Source organism: Lagopus muta, chromosome 29 (assembly GCF_023343835.1).
Source record: "Lagopus muta isolate bLagMut1 chromosome 29, bLagMut1 primary, whole genome shotgun sequence".
Taxonomy (NCBI): Eukaryota; Metazoa; Chordata; class Aves; order Galliformes; family Phasianidae; genus Lagopus; species Lagopus muta.
Window position 1 is genome coordinate 1,584,851 of NC_064461.1, and position 20,530 is coordinate 1,605,380.

The 20,530-nt window shown below is 53.6% G+C and overlaps 1 long non-coding RNA gene across 1 annotated transcript; it reads right to left on the reverse strand.

Moving 5' to 3' along the window:
- Positions 1-1,180: 1,180 nt before the first annotated feature.
- On the reverse strand, positions 1,181-3,129 carry LOC125685905 (uncharacterized). The gene is made up of 3 exons (XR_007373523.1): positions 3,091-3,129; positions 2,939-3,013; positions 1,181-1,698 (listed from the first exon to the last, which is right to left on the reverse strand). It is a non-coding gene; the product is annotated as an uncharacterized LOC125685905 (long non-coding RNA).
- Positions 3,130-20,530: the final 17,401 nt, after the last annotated feature.

Here is a 20,530-nt window from a genome sequence, read left to right on the forward strand (position 1 = left end):
TTTCTCGTCCATTAATTCATCCAGCTGCTGTTGAGTCCACGCAGGCTGGTAGCATCCACTGTCCTCACCTAACCTTGCGCTGGTCATTTCCTTCGGGTTGTTCACAAAACTGGGACAACGTTGGAAACCCAGAGTGCCCCTTTTCTCCTTGCAGTTCTTTCTAGGCTCCAGTTGAGGAGTGTGCTGAATGCACAGCGGATGGGATCCAGCCAAGCAGAGGCAATGCGAGGATGCAAAGCAACTGCAGAAATGCTCGAGTTTGTCCCATCCTCAGCCTCAGCCCGTGCTGCTCTAGAGCTCCAATGGGGTCGGATCACCCACATCCTCAGTTATCCTCATAATGTTCATCTCTGCAGCTCACGGTTTGCTCTTGGTCCAGGCTTGTGGCCATGGTAGGGCACCAAGCAGATCATTTGTGCAGAGTTTCCACCCCAGAGTGAGGCACAGTCAGGTCTGTGAGCACTTTATGATATCCTACAACCTTGGAATCATGAATCCTAGAATCCTGGAACCGTGGAATATCTCAAGTTGGAAGGGACCCCACAAGGATCAAGTCCAGCCCCCATTGGTCCTCCCCTCATAGCAGGCTTGGATGAGGCTGCAACAAAGCAGCAGGACAGGGGGGCTCACACCTGGGACCGGGGGAATGGATTCACCCTCTTTCCCCATATTTCCTTTTGCACACTGTATCTCCCAGCCCTACAACCTCCCTGGCTCTCTATTTATATCAAAGCAGCGTGCAAGCAGGGAGCAGCGAGCAGACCTATTAGGGAGGGCTAGGCTGCTATAAATAGTGCCATCAGTAATTAGCTGCAGTAATTAGCTTTCCTATTCGTTAACTTGGAACGCACATAAACAAGGACTGGCAAGATGAAGACAGAGGTACTGAAACCCCCCAGCCAAGGGGGTTGGGTGATGTTAGAGCGCTGCCATGCTGCTCCCCAGCCAGCTGTCCCCACCAGGCCACAAATGAGGGCACAGCCATGTTGCACCTCTTCCTCTCTCTGGTCATTTATTAGCTCAGTTACCATCCTCCAGATCGCCCAGGTTGCAATGCAGCGTGGCTCAGGCACGCTCTGCTCCCTGTGGATGCATGGAGCGGATGCAAAGCCCCGGCACAGCGGGTCCCTGAGCCCTGGGTTCCTGCCAGCCCACCCACCACCCTGCTTCCATCCGCCTGTTCTCATCTCCCCCTGCTTCTGGCCTTGGTTTTCCAGCTTGCTGGGTTCTCTCCCCTGCTGTTCCCTGGCTGCTGCTCCCTGGGAGCGATGCTCACAGGCACCAACCCGGCCGTGGCCATCTGAGAGACTTGGTGCTGGATCTGTGGAGATCAGAGCAGAGCTCACAGGGCTGTTCCATGAGATCCTGGTGAGGATCTGCGTGGGGAAGGACCTGGAGGTCCCAGGTGACCAGTGGTGGGACAACGGTTGACCACAAGCCAGCAGTGTGCCCTTGTAGGCAAGAAGGCCAGTGACCAACAGCTGACCAACAACGGTTGACCATGAGCCATGATGGGAAAAGCCTGAAAGCCTGCATGCCCAGGGCATGGAGGGTGCTGTGGGGATGCCCAAGCACCAAAAATATGAGCCAAAAAGGTTCATTTTAAGGCGTCTTCTTTCCTGCTTGCCTTCACATTGTCATTTCCAGCCAAGGATGGAGGTTCTCACGGTGCCACCAACAGGTTCCAGGGCATGCAGCCTGTGGAAGGAAGCAAAAGGAAGGTCACAAACCTTGGGGAATTTGGCTTCCCTTTAAGACAACGCTCAGTTGAGAAGGGTGTGTTGGAACTGCAGACCCACCAACAGTGTCAGAGGAGGCGTTTGGCTCCCAGGGCATCTCTGTATAATGGCACACTGTTGCCAGGAGTTTCCCAGATCTGCAGCTGTTACAGAGATCATTTGTTCCAAAATTGCTCCTTTTAGAGCTGCTGAAAATCCCCGCTTCTTAAGGCACTTTGTTTCTCCATCACATCAGGAGCTCACGCTGTCGCTGTGTCTTAATGCCTCTCCTATGCTCCCTATCTCAGCCCTGCAATCCCAGCTTCCTGCTCTCTCTTCCCAGCAAAATTCTGGGGACTTCCACGCATTCCACACAAGGACATTTCCCCGCTGCCCCTCATGTTCCCTTTCCCAGCTCTGCCCCCTCTCTCCTCATTATCCCCACACACAGCTCCCGAAAGAGCTCCGCTCTGTTTGTCTGAAAGGTTTTCAGGCTCTGAGAGGGGCTCATCCATCAGCTGGAGATTTGGCAGCATTCCTGGGACTGTCAGTTCCCAAGAACAAACAGCTGCAAAGGCACCATCCTCTTCCCGGAATCGGGGAGGAGCACACATGGCTTCAGCCCATTGCAGAGAAACAGCCAAGCAGCAGAACTGCTGCCCTCGAGCCAGCAGTGCTCAGCTCAGGGGCTGCTGCTGAACCGAATCGGTCCCCTGTTGTCCCCTGTTGTCCCCTGTTGTCCCCTGTTGTCCCCTGTTGTCCCCTGCTCCTCTCAGGATCATCACCCCCATCCCCAAGGCATGCTCAGAGCTGTGAGCGTGACAAGGACGCTGGATGTGTGTCCTTAGGACAGGACAGGACACAGATGCCTGGAGCCACACGTGTGACCAAAGTCTTCCCCGAATGCATCCCAGCCACAAGCCCTCCCCATGGCTGCTCTGAGCACACCTTGCTCCACGCATCCTTGCTCCCATCCCACTGCTGGCACCCGGCCGTCTGCTGGCTCTGCAGCTTGCCCAGCCAGGACATCTCTCCGTCCCAGGAAATTAAATGTGGCTGGGGCTGTTCTGCAGCACTGATACCTGCTGGCCTCACTCGACCCATCGCCGTCAAACCCTTCTGCATCCTTTGCAGCCAAACCCAGCACACAGCTGTGCTCTCAGGCACAAAACCTTCATGTGCACACCCAGGGAGCACCGTTTAGCTGTAACCAAACCCACCTGGAGACGGTGCTATGGCCCATCCAGCAGCAATCCCTCAGTCAGCTCGCTCCAGCAGGCGTTTGGCTTCTTTATCTGCAAGGAGAAAACAGAATAACCAACCCCTGCCCCTGAGTGCAATGCCTTCTGCTTGCAGGGAGGAAGGCACAGACCCCCAGGGGCATGGGATGCTCCCAGCAGGTCGGTGAGCTGGAAGCAGGAAGGTTGTGCCACTGGGCAATGTGCGTTCCCACAGAGGACTTTAGCATGCTCTCCTCAGGGAGGAGCTGTGCTTTTAGATATTCTGCATTCAAGGGAAAACCACTCATTTTTTTTTTATCCAGGCGAGTCCCCTTGGTGGCGGTTGCTGCTTCTCCATCCTCACAATGGAGGTTTTGCAGAGCACCGTTTGCCTCCTACCCCTCTGCAAGAGTGAGACCAAACTGTGCCAACAGCATGTAGGTGGCAAAGCACACAGGGCTGACACCAGCTCTGGCCTTTGGAGAAGTTCACAGCTCGCTGATTCCCAGCACAGCTCTGCTCTCACCGCTGATGGGAAGCTCTTATCACCACCGTCCTCCCTTCGCAGCACTTTTCTTCCATCCCAGCTCCTTCTGTGCCTGCCGGGATGATTTGATTTGGGTTTCTCCATGCCAGCTCGAGGGGAGCTGCCCTGCACGGACAGCTTGGCACCACGCAGAGCACTCACAGCATGTGGGTCCTTCTATCAGTGCCTAAGAAAAGTGGGTAAAGAATACAGAAGGGAGACAGGGAGGTCCCTGCCTGGGGGAGCTGGACGTGGTGTGGGGTTGGGTCCTCCAGGAAAGGTCCCCAGTTCTGAGAGCAGCCATGGTGCTCCCTGGGGGCTGGGGAGTCCCAGCTGGTACGGCCCCAAGGATGCTCCGTGATGCCAAAGTTCCTGCCAATATCAATCCCAAAAACACTTACGGCTCTCCCTTCTTCCCCACGAAGCAGGATGCAGTGGGGTTGGACACAGTGAGTGGGGAGCAGAGCTGAGGAAGAGGAAAATGTAACCACGCACCCAGAGAGATCAGGCAGCATCTGTGCGCTTCTGGACGGCTGAAGGCAAAGCTGGAGGTGATGCCCCTTTCTGCAGGAGGGAGGTAAAGAAACCCTTTTTGTTTCTCTTCCATCTGAGCTGTCTCTTCAAGAAATCTCAGCTCAGCATTTTAGTCCATGTCACAACACAGCTTGGCTTGCGTTGGGTTTAATAGCCTCTTGGTTTCTTTGGAAGGAGAGCAGATCAAGACAGATCGTCTCAAAGCTCTGGCCAGCTCTGCCTTCCCATTTATTTGAACCAGAGCAATTCACCTGTCAAGTGAGAGGTGCCCAGAGCAAGCAGAAACACTTTTCAGCCTCCAGTGACTGTAAAAGAAGTCAAGGCATCGTGCTGAGCGCCCACGGATCTGTCTATCCATGCACACCTACACACAGCAGCTCAGCCTGGAGTGGATTCACCTTGCCAGCCCTGTGCCACCTGGGGGACGGATCCCCCCTCGAGGAGACTCTTCTGTTGCTGTGCTGATTCATTTTTGACCCTTTTTCAGCTTGCTGATCCCTAATGCTCTTGGTTGGTAGAGGGGGGCACTGTTATTTGGGCAGGGCTCATCCTCAGCACTGGGTTTCCATTGGGACCCAATGGGTCACGTAGGCAGCAGCTCTCCAGGAGCTGCGCTGAGCCCTTCCTGCAGGAATTGCCACCAAATCTGCTGGCCTAAAGTCAAAGCAACGCTGATCCAAAGGGGAGCAGAGTCACAGCACCAGGAGGGCTGACGGCGCCGAGTGCCGCCGCTCCAAAGTCACCAGATGGAGAAAACCAACGTGATCCGGCGCCGACCCGAAGGATTTCTGCTCCAAAGGAGGAGTCCATCAGCTGGAAGTGACACAACTCTCTTTGTTCAGTGCTACAAAGCGCCGGGATGGAAATGCTCGCTGTAAATACGGCGGGGAAGCAAACACCGTGGAGGGAGAAGACCTATTTAATCCAAAGCGCAAATTGGCACAAGAATAAATAAATATAAATTCGCCATGAACGTAGGCTGAAAATTAATGGGATTCTAACCACCAGAGAAGTGTTGTGCTGAAACAACCTCCTGACAAGCAAGGAGCCGTTCTGATTTCGGGATGGCTTTCGAGCCGTTCGTAGTTCACCAGAGGACAAGGGCAGTAGTGGACAACGCGTTTAATGCCTCAGAAATCTGTATATACAAACAGTGGAAGCAGAACAAACAGGAGGAGCTCGAATTCTTCCTACAAAGCAAAATTCTGATTTAATTGGCATAACAGGGGCTTGTTGGGATAAGTTCTGTCTGGAATATTAATATCCAGAGGCAGAGAAAGGGCAAACGAGGAGAAAAAGGAGGCGGTGGGGAGGACAGGTAACGTCCCCTGGGTGTGTAATGGTCTCTGAATAGGGACTGGAGAAGGAAAAGTGGGCACTGCTGGAGCAGAGGCAGAAAATGAGGAAAAGGAAACAGAGCAGCCATTCTAATGGGAGGTTTGCAGCCTCCTCTGGAAGATGGAAGGTGGTGGCAGCGAGGGATTTCAGCTGCCTGGGATTGCTTGACAGGGATCCTGTACAGCACGCATTGCTCGGCAGACTTAATGACTGTGTTGGTAGAACAAGAGGTAAAACAGACAAATGAAAGCCCTGAAGCTGCCTGTGTTTGCTTCCGCCCAAAAGGAAAGGCTGACAGGAGAAAAACAGCCTTGGAAATGGGTGAAAGCAGCGAGGATGAGCCCACGGGAGGCAAACTTTCCATGGTGCACGCCGCCGATGCCAACGTGGGCACTGGTTTTTCGACATCACCGAGTTCGTATGGAGTTGAAACGCAGGAAGGGAAAAGCTTTGCACGGGGTTTGGGCTGGATGGACAAGAGGAAATCAAGGAATGATGGACGAAACCTGAGGGCCCCTCGAGATGAGCCACAACCTCAGACTCCCCAGCGACTGCTGACAACAGATGGAGGGCGGCGGAGCCAAAACGGCGTTGGGAAGCGGCAGTCACGAGCACGAGGCTCCCTTTGCTTTTTGCCTTTGCTAAAAAGGGAATGACTCCCGCGAGCTCCGGGGATAGGAGTGTGAAATCTTCAAGGAGATGACAGGAGGAAGGAATAGATTGAAAGCCCCTGAATGAGTTGGGTTTGGGGTGGGAGAGCTCCTGACCTCGTAGATCCGGAGCCTCCAAGAACCATCCCAGCTCCATGGGGGAGATGCTGCTTGCAGGGATTTCCATAAAGCTTTTGACGCCGCCTCGTGTGACATTCCTATAAATGAGGTGGAGAAAGGCATCTAAGTTAAGCTCCTCTAAATCAAGTGCAAAACCAGCTGGAAAATCTACTCAGGAGATCGTTGAGCTCAGAATAGGAAAATATATCAAGTGGAAATCTGGCCTGGGCTTAGCGTTATTCGGCGCTCTCATACCTGGCTTTCAGGACAGCATGAAGGCTCTCCTTGTTAAATCTGCAGGTGGATCAACCTGAAAGCCAGCATTAAGAATCCAGCCTTGACAAATGGCGAGAAATTTGCCAAAAATAAACACGAAAATCGAGTTAAATCAATAAATGGGCTGCAGTTTGGGAGGGATGGGTGCGGGTTTCTGCGGCCGGGTAAGAACAGCCCCTCTCAGGAGTGCGGATTGGGGGACAAAGCGAGCGGTGACAGCTCCAGGGTAACACAGGTGGCCAGAGGTGGGACCACGCCATGCAAGAGCATCTAAACCTGCTCACCAGGTGGGACAGGGCAAACTGTGCAAGGGATGCTCCTTCCCTGGGCGCCGCTCTTTGGACGACAGCTTCCTCGTGGCTCATCTCCAGGCTGTGCTGCACCCGCTGCCTCTCCCCACCTCCATTAAGCCTGGGCATCGTTTCTCAGGGCTCTTCGCTCTCCACTCCTGGTAATTTTCCTCTGAATAATCCTCGGAACGCGCTGCCTTATTTTTAATGGCGTTGCGATGGTCTGAGCAGAGATGCGTCGCATTAACATGTAAATAACACCGTATTAATCTCAGCTACAAGGTGGATGCGAGGCACTTCGTAAGGATGCTTTTCTCCCACAGGGATGACAAAGTGTGTTTGTTTCTCTATAATTACAAGCGGGAGAACACCTCCACACTTCACACTTCAGCTCTGCTCGTCTATTTATTGCAGTTTTGGCAAATTCATATGTCACTGCACAGGACCCTCTGGTTTGGATTTCTTGGCTTTTTGGCTCAGCTTTGTCTATTTTGCTGTTCTGAAGATTCAGTGGCTGGGGAGGGTTTGTTGTTTGTTTTCTTTTTAGCTCCCTCCAACACTTGGTCAAGCATTTGTGTCCCCTCGTGAAGGGCTGCAGCCCTTCATCATTTATCTGATGAAGGGTATCTTAGGGAGACCGAATTAAGCATTCCTCCTCAGCATTAAATCTGCAGCATATTTCAAAGACTTTTTTTTTTTTGGTGCCTCCTGCAGTACTGCAGAGAAGAGGAATCCTTCATCTTTAAGATCCTGGGAGCGATTTCCCCAAAACATAGAGGGGAAAGGTGGAAGATGGGATGCAGATCGGTCCAAGTATCACTCGTGGTACCCATGCACCGTTTTTGGTCCTGGAGCTCATCCCAGCAATAAGGTGCTGCCATACAGGTGAGCCTTTCAGGTGTGTCAAACACAAAATGCTGCAGGAAAATGCAAAGCAAGACAGGAAGGAGCATCTGCAAGGCTTCAGGTGCCACCGACCATCTCCGAGGCCACGGCGCAGTGCAGGAGCCCCAGCTCTGGGGGTGAGTCCCACCCTCAGCACAGCCTTCAAGATTTTGGTCTGTTTAATTCAGCATCCAATGCTTATCCATGTGCTTAAGGCCACCCTGAGCCAACTCAGCAGTACTGCTGGAGTCTGGACCTGGTGAAGCTTCTCCAGAACGAACACGAGCCCAGCAGAACCTCAGGACTTGTGATGAGGATTCACCTTCCTGCACACCCTGACCTCCTTGAGGGTCTCCACGAGGGTCTCGCTGATGACCTCCTTGCAGATCTCCTCGAGGGTCTCCTTGCAGTGCCTTTGTGTCCCTCAATGCCAATTTTTGGGATGCAGGACATCCTGCCGAGGACAAAGAGACCAGAAGAGCTGTAGGATCTCTTCAGGGCTCCGGATGCAGCCCCAGGAAGCTGGAACTGAGCAGAGCTTCGCAGGCAGGGTTGTGTTGGACCATCCCAAACCATTGGGAAGCACCGACCCTCCCAGCTTACTTCCTTTTCCTGCAGATGCGTTGAGCGCTGTCAGATCTTCACACCACTCTGCACTTAATTCTTCCCTGCGAAAACCACTCTCGTCTTCACTCCCTGTCCTTTAGCATGTTATTACACCCTGCAAACGCTTTTCCCCTTAAGCCACAGCCGCTAAATTTCCTTCAGAGCTGCTGCAGAAGAGCTTTTCCCACACTGCTGCGACTCCAAATGCCCGCTGTCACGTGGAGCCCACTCGTCCAACAGCTGCTGATGCCTTTGGGATGCTGCAGGAGCACTTTGGGTGAAGTCCCTGCCAACGCCACCCATCCCTTGAGGCTGGCGATGCTTTCTGGCCACCTCTTCCTTTTTGCCATCTACATGATTTCAGGCAGCTGGAACTGCTCTGATGAGTCTTTCTGCAAGCTTTCAGACCCATCTGTTCCTGATACTCCCTGCCTCCCTTCGTATCAGAGCCTCCAGAGTTGGTATTTAACACTCGTTAGCTTTCCCTGATTCCATTTTGATGTAAATACCCACTCATCGCGTTTTCCTAAGGAGAAACTGTTGGTGGTTTCCAGTTCCCCTGCACTGAAATGCTGTGACCCTTCTGTAGGGAAGGCGGAGGAGAGCTGGAGAGGCTCTGAAGCCCCATTATTTCTCGTGTGCCAAAGGGCACTGAGTGGGTCAAAGCACCGCTGTTCAATCCCATGGCGCAGAGACCTGTTGGGGTCTCTCTGACAGCAGTGCCACCGCCTCCAGGAGGTGACATTAACCCCATATGGACCTCTGTCAGCAGAGAGCAGCTCTCAGGCCAACAGGCATCTCCAAAAGCAGGAAGGTTTCCCTCTAAGGCATGCCCTGCCTTCACCCCTCTTCGCTGGGTGCCTCCTTCCAGCTTTCTTGCTTCCCAGAAAGGCGAGGATGGAGGAGATGGACGAGGTGCCAACACAGAGCCTTAGGAGTGCGCAGCAGCACAGGGAAACTGAGGCCCTGCGAGTCCTGATGTCCCACCATCACACGGATGGACCTCAGTGGTGCTTATGCAGAAGGGCTGGAAAACATCTCAGCTGCCACTGTGAGACCAAAGAGATGCTTTGTCCCCTGCAAAAAACGTCACCAGAATATTGGCAGCTCCTTTTGGAGTGATCTTACGACCCGGATTGCTGCTGTCTGTAAGGAGGGCACCCTTTGCTTCACGGAAAAGAAAGAAGAAACCCAGGGGAGGCTTCCAAGCCTTCAGGATGGGAAGAAACACGAATCCCTTCCAGCGAGAAATTCTGGAGATGAGTGGGAATCCCTGTCCTGATGGAAGATAGAAAGCTGAGCAGACTGCCTGGGGCTGCCAAGGCAGATCTAGGGGGGGAAGTGAGGAAGTGAGAATGGAGCCAGGAGGTCCAGCAGATGGGAAGAAAAATATTTCGGTGCCAATATTTAGAAAGGTAAATGAGAAGAGTTGGGTAATTACAGGGCTGTCAGTCGGACGGGGAGCAGTTGGCCGTTCCGTTGGAGCTCACGGGAGGCAGATTTCATCACCACGGCCCGTAATCCTGATGGAATGATAGATCTGGGTGATAAACTGATGACTTAACGATAATTAAATGTGAAGAGCGTTTCGCGCGCGACGTCGACCGTGAAATTCCAGCGATAAAACCGACGTCAGCTCCAGCAGAATGGTCTGGGAGCAGCACGACCTCTTGGTCCCCATCTGCCCTGCATGTGCCACCTCCAGGAGGTCCCCAGAGCATCTCCAGCACACGCAGCTCCGTGCTGAGCAAACAGCATGGAAACAACCCTCAATTGCATCCCCGGGATTCGTCTCAGCCAACCGTGACCGCGTCCGACGCCGGCATCTCGGCTGTCACCTTGGACTCTGGGAGCAGATTGCATCCAGGCGTGATGTGGAGAGCACACGGAGGGGCTCTGCTCGGATCCAGGAGGGAGAGGGGTGCTCGGCGTTGTGCCAGCGCTGAGGTTCAGCTGTGCAACGGAGCGGCTTTGGATGTTTTGGGGTCCCCGCAGGCGTCCCCATGGCGCTGGCAGATCCAACAGAGGGCCTAAGGGAGACTCATAGCCAGACACTGCGACCTGAATTCAGACGTTGGTGTAGAGGGAATAAAACTGAGCCCTCGAGGTGGGGTGAGCGATTGGAGCAAAGCCACGTCTGCTCCCCAACCCACAGACCGTTCTGCCCCCCACGCTGATGTCTGTGACGTGCTTTGCATCCAGCACAGGATTCCTGCAGCTCTGCATCACAGCCTCCATCCTTGGGGTGACCTGTTTGCGTCTCACGTCCCTGGGGGTCTCGTTCTGGGCAAGGAAAACCCCAGCGCAGCCCTCTGCAGAACCCCACAGCAGGCTTTGCACCTTTCCAGCATCCTCTTGTGTCAGCCACAGCTGCAGGAGCTGAAGGGGATGTGAAATGCAGCTGTTGCTCAGAGCAATGGAGCCAGCTACCACTTCCCTTGCTGAATTTCAGAGGAAAAAAAAGCAATGTTAGCCACCTATATCCATTGCAACCCAAGCATGCAGGGCTGGGATGCGTGCACATTGCCCATCAGTGCGGGGGGATCCGTGCTGGGCACAGAGCAGGGATGGAATCAGACTGCCCAGCTCCCCGCAGGGATGCACACATGGCACAGTGCTGTGCCAGGCAGCCTCTCCTATCTCCTGTAGGCAGACCAGCCTGCAGGTATCCCACTTCCTGGGCACGTATTCAAAGCTCTGGGATATTGCACACATATTTTCTCAGCTCCACGTGACGGTGCATTTGGAGCGCTCCGAGGGAATCTGGCTTTGCAGGGCACAGGGACTGCAGGAAGGTTGTTTTGTGTGGTTTTTTTCCTGCTTCCAAGATGGCCTCAGGGAAGAATTGGTCGGAAAGCAGCTCCTTGAGGCACGGTGTCATAGGCTGCCATGGAAATTTGTTCTTTGGAAAGTCGAGGTGGCACAGAGCGCTGCTGGACGATGCTCTGGGATGCTGTGACTGCAGGAAGCGCGTGGGCTCACAAGGAGACATCAATGCAGGGGATGTCACAGATGGAAACCTGGGCTGGGCCCTCAGCAACCCCAAACACAGCAAAGAAAACACAAAATATCACTGCTGGCAAGGGCACGTGCCAGAATACCCCGACCTCAGGCTCCTGCTCAGCCTATCAAAGCCTCTCGTTGCTGGCAGATAAGTGACAAATCCAATGTCAAGGCTCTGCCACGTCACAGCAACCCAAAATCTGGGGCTGCACCCAGCACCATCCTATGGGATGCGCCCCATTTCTGCAGGAGGAAAACAGCCCATAGGGAAGGCAGTGGCACCAGAGACCGGAGTGCCTACCTGGTGTGCAGCTCAGAGCTCTGCCAGGAGCCCATCATCAGCTGGGAACAATCTCAGAGAGGAAGCAATTAAACTGCTCTCCCTTTTCATTTTGCCACTGGTGTGTTCTCCAACACAGGGCTCTCCCGTGGAGATGTGGAGAGCTGTGGGCTGAGTGAGGGTAGGATGGGTCTGAGAGGTGTTTGTCGGCGTTGGTGTCTCAGTTCAGCTGAAGTGACTGCGCCTGAGGGTTCATCTGTGGTCAGCACGTTTGTAAATCCATCAGGGACCGCACACAGCTCGCACCAGGAGCTCCCCAAGGACCCTACAGGTGCAATCTGGATCCCTAATAAGCTTTAGGCATGGGGTCTATTACCTCTTACTGGAGGGAAGGGAGGAATAAAAGCTCCATTTCCAGTTAGTCACAGAGATTTGATCCACGCATTCGCGTTAATGATCTGTAAGAGTGCAAATGGCACGAAGTCTAAAGAGACACAGAGAGGAGGATATTATGGACTGGGGGTGCCCCACAGCCCCATCTTCAGCCCTTTAGGGCTAAGGAGCACTTCTGTTTCTTTCCACAGTCCTAACACCATAAAATCCCAGCGTATGAACGGGGTTCAGGCTCCAGATAGCAGGAGAGAACTGTGCCATATCCCTGCCTGGCAGGGTCAGACTTTGCATTCTGTGCTTGCAGGTACAGACGCTGCAGGCTGCCATTAGTGCAGCTTCAGCAGGGTAATTTTTCACACATGTCTGCAACGAAACAACAGTGCAGTTAATACACAAGATCCTGTGCAAGCATCAGCATCAGCAGTTTAAGCACTGCACCTTGACTCCATCAGCGCAGGGCACAGAGCGAGGGGGCAGGACAGACGGACAGAGCGCCTCCCCAGAGTCCTCCTGCCCACCCCAGCTTTACCCTCAGCCACCCTAGGGCTGCATTCAGTCCCCTCCCCCAGGGCAGCTCACACAGCATGGAGCCAGCAGCCCTTCCCCATGCATGTTGAGGCCATGGGAAGCAGACCCTGCTGACCCACAGCCCCTCACCCCACTGCTGCTGCGGCCATCCCAGCAGGGAGCCCCGATTCACAGGGTCTGATCACCGTCAGCCCCACGGATGCTCGTTGCCTCGTGGTCCATTTGCTCATTTCTCCTGGATGCTCTCCTGCACCTCCAGTGCTGGGCTCCTCTCTGGGTGCATCTCTTAAGCCTTAACACAAACCCTAACACAAACAGCAAACCCCAACCCAAACCCAAAGCCATGCTCAAACTCAAACTCAAACCCAAACCCAAACCCAGACTAAAACCCAAACCCAAATTCCAACCCAACCAAAGCCAAATCCAAACCCAAATCCAAATTCCAACCCAACCCAACCAAAGCCAAATCCAAACCCAAACACAAACCCAAATTCCAACCCAAACCAAACCAAACCCAAACAAAACCCAAACCCAAACCAAACAAAACCCAAACTAAACTCAAACCAAACCCAAACCAAACACAAACCAAACACAAACCCAAACCCAAACCCAAACCCAAACCAAACCCAAACCAAACTCAAACCAAACCCAAACCAAACCCAAACCAAACACAAACCCAAACACAAACCCAAACCAAACCAAACCCAAACCAAACCCAAACCAAACCCAAACCAAACCCAAATCCAAACCAAACCAAACCCAAACAAAACCCAAACCAAACCTAACCCAAACCCAAGCCCAAACCAACCCAAACCTTAACCCAGCCCCCTGCTCTGTACCTCTGTCCCCCAGCTCTCCCTTTGCACTGTTGGCAGAAGGTCCCTGGGCTGAGCCCTGCCTGGCTGAGCCCACTGAGCTCTCCTATTCACTCCTAGCGAAGGGCTCACTTTGAAGGGATAAACAGCCTGATTAAACTCACAGCTCTTCCTCCCGAGCTCTGATTCTCTTTGAAGGATACAGGCAAAGCCAGAGCGAAAGCAATTGCTAACAGCAAATCCACTGCTGACTCCTCCTGGGAGAGAGAGCCCTGTGCAGAACGGGAGGAGGAGAGATGGAGCGGAAAAGCTCGTGGAGCTTTGCTTTGTATCAAATAATCTCATTATTGCAATTTCAGAGCTAAATGGTAAATAGGCAGAGCTGCTGGGCAGGAAGCAGGCTGGGTCATGGCTCAGTTCTGCTGATGCAGGCATGGAGCTGCTCCTGGATGCTCTGCTCAGACCAACCTTCGTATCCATTGGGTATCAGTGGGATCGTGCCGTGCAATCCCTTCAGCCAAGGTCAATTCTGGCAGTCCTGGGGCTGCTGGGAAAGACAAAGAGCTAATTAATATCAATCTGTACAATTGTACCAACTGACTGGTAAGGAAACCCGGCGTGTTTCTCAGTCTCACGCTTCCCAGTGTTTGTCCAAGGGGTGGGGAGGAACAGGGAGGAACTGCGTGAACTCGGAGCATCTTCACACAACACTGAGAGGGATCTGCAATTTCCAAAGAGATTCTGTGCTCTCCAAACATCTCTGGGGCATTGCAGAGCCTCGGGTGGTCCTGAGGGAAGAGAAGGGTTCTGGGTGGGCACAGCCTTGTCCCCATGTGGTGCAGAGACCCCAGGTGTCCCCACATATTGCAGACATCCAGCCTGTGTGCTTCCTTTCACATTTTCTCCCCTGTTTTCCCAGGCTTGAATGCAGCCCTGAGCAGAGCCTTGCCCACCCCTGCCCCTCTTTCAGCTCCCACCAGGAGCTCAGCACCTGCAGCACTCCCCAATTCCGCTCAGTGCTCTCCATTTCCAGACAGATTAACAACTCTTTTCCGGACAGATACACATCCCCTCCTTTTGTGCTGTGTTTCCACACCGTTCGCTGGAGTTTATATCTTCATCACTCAGCGTGCAGCCTCAGGGCTTGTTTACCACGCATCAAACCCTCTTCTGAATAGGGAATATTTCCTTCCTTTTGCGTTTTATCTGTTGAGCTCATCACCCGGAGCAGCAGCACTAAGAAGCATCGGGGAGGGGACAGATTCTCGTGGTGCCCTCTGATGTTCTCCCCCTGTAATCTGCTCCAAGGGAACCCTCTCCATAAGGTGGTCCCCCACATCAGATTCAACACAGCCACGATGATGCTCAGCCCCTCTGCTCCCTGCAGAACGCAGCAGGTGTTCCTAGAAGTTGTCCTGGAAATTAGAGCACGAATATCACAGCTTGTTTGCCACGGGCAAAGATGAGTTCTCTTCTTTCTGGTGCCTCCTAAGATCTGCGTTCTTGTCTTACAGCCCTCTCAGGGCGCCCACAGAGGGGGGAGGTTCTTATCAAACGTCCCAGCTATCAAAAGGAGCGGGGATGTGTCGCATCCTACTGAGCTCTCCCATTCAAATGCGTCACTACAAAACCCACAGACACGTTCTGGTCCCTATTCTGACCACAGATCAGAGCAGAGCTGAGCAACAGCTCTCCAAGCGTCGTGGACTCAGTGCAGAATGGCTCTGCAGGCGGGGGGACCGCAGCTCTGCCCTCACAGGGAGCACCTCTCCCTTAAACCCAAGCAGAAGGACCTTAGTTGCTAGCGGTGCCCAGCTGTGAGAAGGCTCTCCTTGCCTCTCCATGGGCAGCACAAGGGAAGAAGAGATCCCCTTTCATCTCCCTGCTTTCCCCACTCATCACCTCTGCGCCCACCCATATCCGTATCCCACAAACGGAGGGACCCCACTGCGGCACTGAATCCTTCCCACCCCCACCCTCCCCTCCCAGCTGCCTTCTTCCTGGGAACCCTGGAAGCCTCCCAGTACCTCCTCCATCCCCTCTCAGCACAAAGGGTGGTTGTTTGCTGCTCCCAGCCCTGCAGTTTGTGCTCGGGGAGCTCACGCGATGGCCACTGGGCGACGCAAAGCAGCTGAGCCCGAAGGAGCCTGAAGGCTCCGTGCTGTCTGCTCAGTGCAGGGCTTCTGCAATAAAGGAAGATGGAATGATGCAGCAGGGAATTCCCCCTCCCTGGAGACTTTCAAGGCCAGGCTGGATCAGGCTGTGGGTGACATGATGGAGCTGGGAGAGCCTCTGCTCGCTGCAGGGGAGTTTTGGGCTCGATGACCACTGAAGTCCCTTTCAACCCTAAGGATTCCATGAGGCTGAAAGCCAACCCCATGCACAACAGGAGGCTGCACCAAAGTGTCCCAAATCTGTTCCTTTCTTTGCTTCTTTCTACTTTGCTCTCTTTTTCCCACCTATGAAATTCCCATTGGAACACCTCCACTTCAGCTTCAGTTTGGCACCGGGGCGACCGCCGTCTCCCTCCTGCTCTGCGCCACATCCCACCATCAGCTGCAGCCACCAAATGCCTCTACTTGTGGCACAGGTCGCACTATTATCCCCCCCGGTGGTCTCCCTCCCCCTGCCCACCCCTAAGGCTGTCAGACACCACTGCTTTCAGTCCCACATCACTCTGCACTCCCCCATAGGACAGCACAGAGATGCCCTTGGATGTCTCCGTGCTCCATCAGTTCACCCATGGGGTCAAGCAGCTCAGCAGGGCCCAGCGTGGGCTGCTCTCTTATTCCAGGTTTCTCTAGCCTGAAACCAAGAGAAAAGGAACGGCTTGGCAACTAATAATAGAAGCTGTGAAGAGTTAAAATGTCCCAGGAGTGGAAGGAGCTTTGATTCATTTCTTCACATAAAAAAAGTTTCTAATTATACTGAGTCTTATCTCAGAGCTGGAGCGGGTTCATAACTCTGCCTTTGTCCTTGATGTGCTGGGAGGCGACGGGCGGCTCTCGGACAGCACAGGGACGGAACTTTTGGGAAGTAAAGTATTTCCTGGGAGTCCTGCAGGGAGGAGGGGCCCTCAGCTGAAGCTTTGGGAGCTCAGGAGATGGGATTGGAGCAGTGGAATGGGCTGAGATGGGGGCATCCTCGTGTGCACGGCTGCGGCCGCGGACCCGATGGTGTCCTGAGCTCCCTGCCCCCCTGATTTATCCTGTGGGTCTGATCTTGATCTGAGCTCCAGATCTCGGGGTGTGGGGCTGGGATGCTTGCACAGCAGTGATGAATGCACCAATGGAAGCCCACCTTCTGACTGCTGTCGGATCCACGCGCTGCTCAGCCCTGCGTCCCCAACCCCAGGCACCCCCTGAGAGCCCACGCTCGCCCTCTCCCTTGCTTTTGTGCAGTGCCTGAGCTGCAGCTCAATGCAGAAAGCAGCGGTGTGAGTTACACACTGCGACCAGAGCCATATTAACGAGGGCTGAACCTTCTGCTACGGGATGCACAGCTGGTGAGGGTCACAGCACGGAGGGAAAGCTCTGCCCCTCAGACAAGGAGCCAATGGAGCCCTCTCCTCTCCCCAGAGCTCACAGCCCTCTGGGTGGGGGCAAAGTGCAAAGGGTCTCACATTGGGAAAGGTCAGGAGTGCATCCAAAGGCGCTAAAATCAGCCAAGCAAACGCCTTTCCTGATGCAATTCCTCCTCTTTGAACCTTCTTCCTTTGCTCTGTCACAGCAGAGCAATGGGTTCTTCCAGCAAAGCCCCACGCAGAGCCGTTATTCAGCAACGCAGCCTCATGGGGAGCAACCCCAGCAGGGCTCCCTGCTGGAGGCGGCTGTGACCACGTGCATGGAGCAGTGATCTGCCACCCAGCAAACCCATCCAGCGATGTTTTGCAGAGCGTGTTTACCCACAGAGAGAAGCTGGGAATGCTCTCCCTCCAAAACACAGCACTGAAGGGCTCTGGAGCTCTCCCAGATGGTTTTATTTTCCCTGCAGAAGTTTGCCATCTAAAAAGGTACCCTTTCAAAAAGCAAGGATCCAAAGTTTTAGTCACTGATAAATATTTTGGTGCTGGCTTTCCAACTGTGACTCCTCCAGTGAGAAAGCAGTGTCTGTCCTCATCCAGGGGTCGGTGCGTTCTGCTCAGAGCATTCCCAGCAGATCTAATCTTGCTTTTCCCCTCTGTGAGCTGCAGAGCGGCACCAGGATGGAGGCAGCTGGAAATCCCTTGGGATGAAGTGGATGAGGATGAGTCCTTTGGTCTCTGCTCACGGACCTGGAAACAAAGCATGTTCCCCAATTAATCCCTTACCTCGCAGGTCTCCAGGGCTCACAAAGGAGAAAGAGAAAAGCATTTTGTTGCCCAGGCTGCCACCAACAACCCTGGACCCCCGTCTGCCTCTGGTTGATCCCAAACACTTCCAGTAAGTCCAGGGCTGGTGGAGGATGAAGGGCATTTTTCATACGAAGCAGCAAAGGCGCACGGAGCAGACATGAGAGCGAGTCATTAATTAAAAGAGAAGGAAATTATTTCAGCTCTACCACACAGATCCCAGCGGCAGCGGAGCAGCCCGAGCCTCCTCAGGCCATTTACCTCTATGGCAGATGGGGATTAGCATCCTTCTAAGCCCAGCTAAGGACTCCACAGTTAAGGGTGTCGTTTGCGCTCACTTCTAAGCCCGATTTCACAGCCTACATTTCTCCAGAAAACCATCTTTACAGTTGAATTTCACAGGCGTTATCTGTGGCCAGAGCAGAATTTTGGCAAAATAGGAGATGGAAGGAGGAGAGAGGAGAGCCTCCGGTCCAAGAAACGTCTTCTCTGCAGACAGCTTGGCAACGAGTTCTCTGAGATGACGATTCCTGATGGCCAAGGAGGAGATCAAGGCAACGAGAGAGACTCAGCCCTCCCTCCTTTGGGGACAACCAGACGCCTGCTAAGCAAAGAGGGCCCAACTCAGGGGCTTTGTGATGCTGGAGCCCCGCGCTCATCGTTTAGCTCCAGCATCCCCATGCTTAACCCTCAGCACATCTCCAATTTTGAACCCTTTTCCTTGCTCGAATCCCCGCTTCCCTTCAGCCTCTTGACCTTACTGAGGCTCTAGCTGGGGTTACTCAGTCTTCCACAAACCTTCCGCCCATGCTGTGAACTGCAGATGAAAATCAGGACATTTTTTGGTCCTTTTTGGAAACACATCAGGCTCACAGAGCCTCCTCTCAAAGCAGGCTTCCCAGCTTCTGAATTCTACTTCCCCTGCCCTTTGCAAATGGGATTTTTCAGTGGAGAAGCAGCGCAGCTGGATGCAGCATCTGCGGGATGGGAATGAATGAAGAGACAGCTTCCCCTTCTGCTCTCAGCCAGGATTTCACTGCACAGATGCCCTTCTAACAGCCCCCAGCTCCCAGCCCAGGTTGGTCACTTCACCTTCAGGACCCTCAGCTCTTTCCTGTGTCTTCAGCCCCCGTTACACCAATGTGGGCCATTTTGCAGTGAGCTGCACTCGCTGGATGCATCCTGCTCAGCATCCTGCTCAGCATCCCTCCCCATCAGCCGCCTCCTTGGTGCTCTGCTGCTTATCCTCCGCATGAGACATAGAGAAAGCAGCTCTGAGGTTTGCCCTCGCCAATAATTAGGGCACAAAACCACGATGGGAGCAGCTGCAGCTCGCTGCCTCAACGAGCTCCGTGCACCATTGAGCACAAGGCAGGCGCCGCGTTTCCCAACACCTTTCCAGCCAGCCACTCTTTCTGTGCACTTGCAACCCTGCAATCCCCTCTGCTGCATTCATTTGTCTCCCATTGAGCCCACGGCCTCAGCAGGGCTCCATTTCTGGAGCTATTTCCTCCCACCTCATTCCTGACCTTTCCTTATTTACGCTCGCCAGCATTTTTTTCGTCCCCATCCCATGGCAGCTTCTTTTCCTTTGGTGAAGGACATTATCAAAAGCGTTTTGGGAATCCCAGCAGAGTCCATTAGGCAGATTGCTCTCATTTGGCCCTTGGGAGAGCTCTGCTTCCTCTCCCACTGAATCCTGGGCATCCATTTGCTTACAAACACCGTTCTCCTGTACGGGGAAGCAAAGCAACACCAACGGATGCTTCTCCAGTTCTTTTCTGTAGCTCTTTTATCAGAGCACTTGCTGTATTTCAGCCTTCAGATGCAAGGCTGTTGGAGAGAGCACTTACAGAGCAGCATTTCTCATTGAGCATCCTCAGCTGTGGCTTTCTGAGGAAGTCTGAATCGAGACATCCCGGCCCCGACGGTTCATCATTGTCCATTTTGTCAATTGGATCCATAATCTCCCCTCCAGGCTTTTCAGCATTGGACACATCCTCTGATGAGCCTCCACAAAGGTTAATTACGGCACGGGAATCTCCATGCTTTCTCCTACAGTCAACAACAATGCAAACAATTGCTCGGGTTCCTCTTGCAATGGGCTCATCTCTCCTAATTGCTCCTTTTATACTCCGATCGTGCGCTGGCTCCGCCAACTCCTTGGCACACGCCTCATTTCTGATAGATTTCAGAGCAAAACGTGGACTCTTCTCTCCTGTGGCTGTTTCTCAGATGCTGTCAGCTCGCTGTTCAGGCCAGGAGCTCGGCGCTACAAACCCCCAGTTGGATCCAGCACTGCTGTGGGTCTGGCCTTCCTCCCCACGAGGCTCCTCTGGGATTTGCCATCTACTTTGCCCTCTTCCTTTTGTTTGCGTCCCTTCTGAGTACAAAATCACTCAGCTCGTGGTGCCTCGAGGCCTGGCTGCCATTCCCATGCTCCCAAATATACTCTGACTTCATTCTCATCCATTCAAGACTCCATTTAGGACCCTCCATCCCATTTCCGAGGGGTCTTGGAATCTAGAATCTCAGAGCTTTCTTCTAGGTCAATGCAACCAAGCTGATTGTGAAGCCGAGGAGCCCACATCTCCCACAGAAGGTTTCAGTGCACAGCATCAACACGTTTCTTTCCATCTGTAACCCAAGATTCTTTCCATCTGTAACCCAACCAAGAGTTCCCACTCGGCTCTGCAGGGCAAAACCTCTTCTCCACAGAGCAGAACTGGCGAGCAATCCATAATCTGCTGCAATCTGCTCTTCCAGGAGCTCCAGTGTACATCACAGGTGGGGCAGAACCCCAGCTCAGCAGCTCAGAGCTCTGCATCCAGTGCCGCTGCGTGCTTTGGTTTGTGTGCCACCCCTCTGCAATACAGATGGGGCAGAGCCGTGCCTTGGCAAAGCCACCAGCATCACCAGCAATGGGGCAGCTTGTCGTTCAGGCCCATAGAGCGGAGAAAAAAAATGTGAATTCTTGTCCCTGGGGAGCTCTGTTGGCTCGTTTTCTGGTAGAGCTGC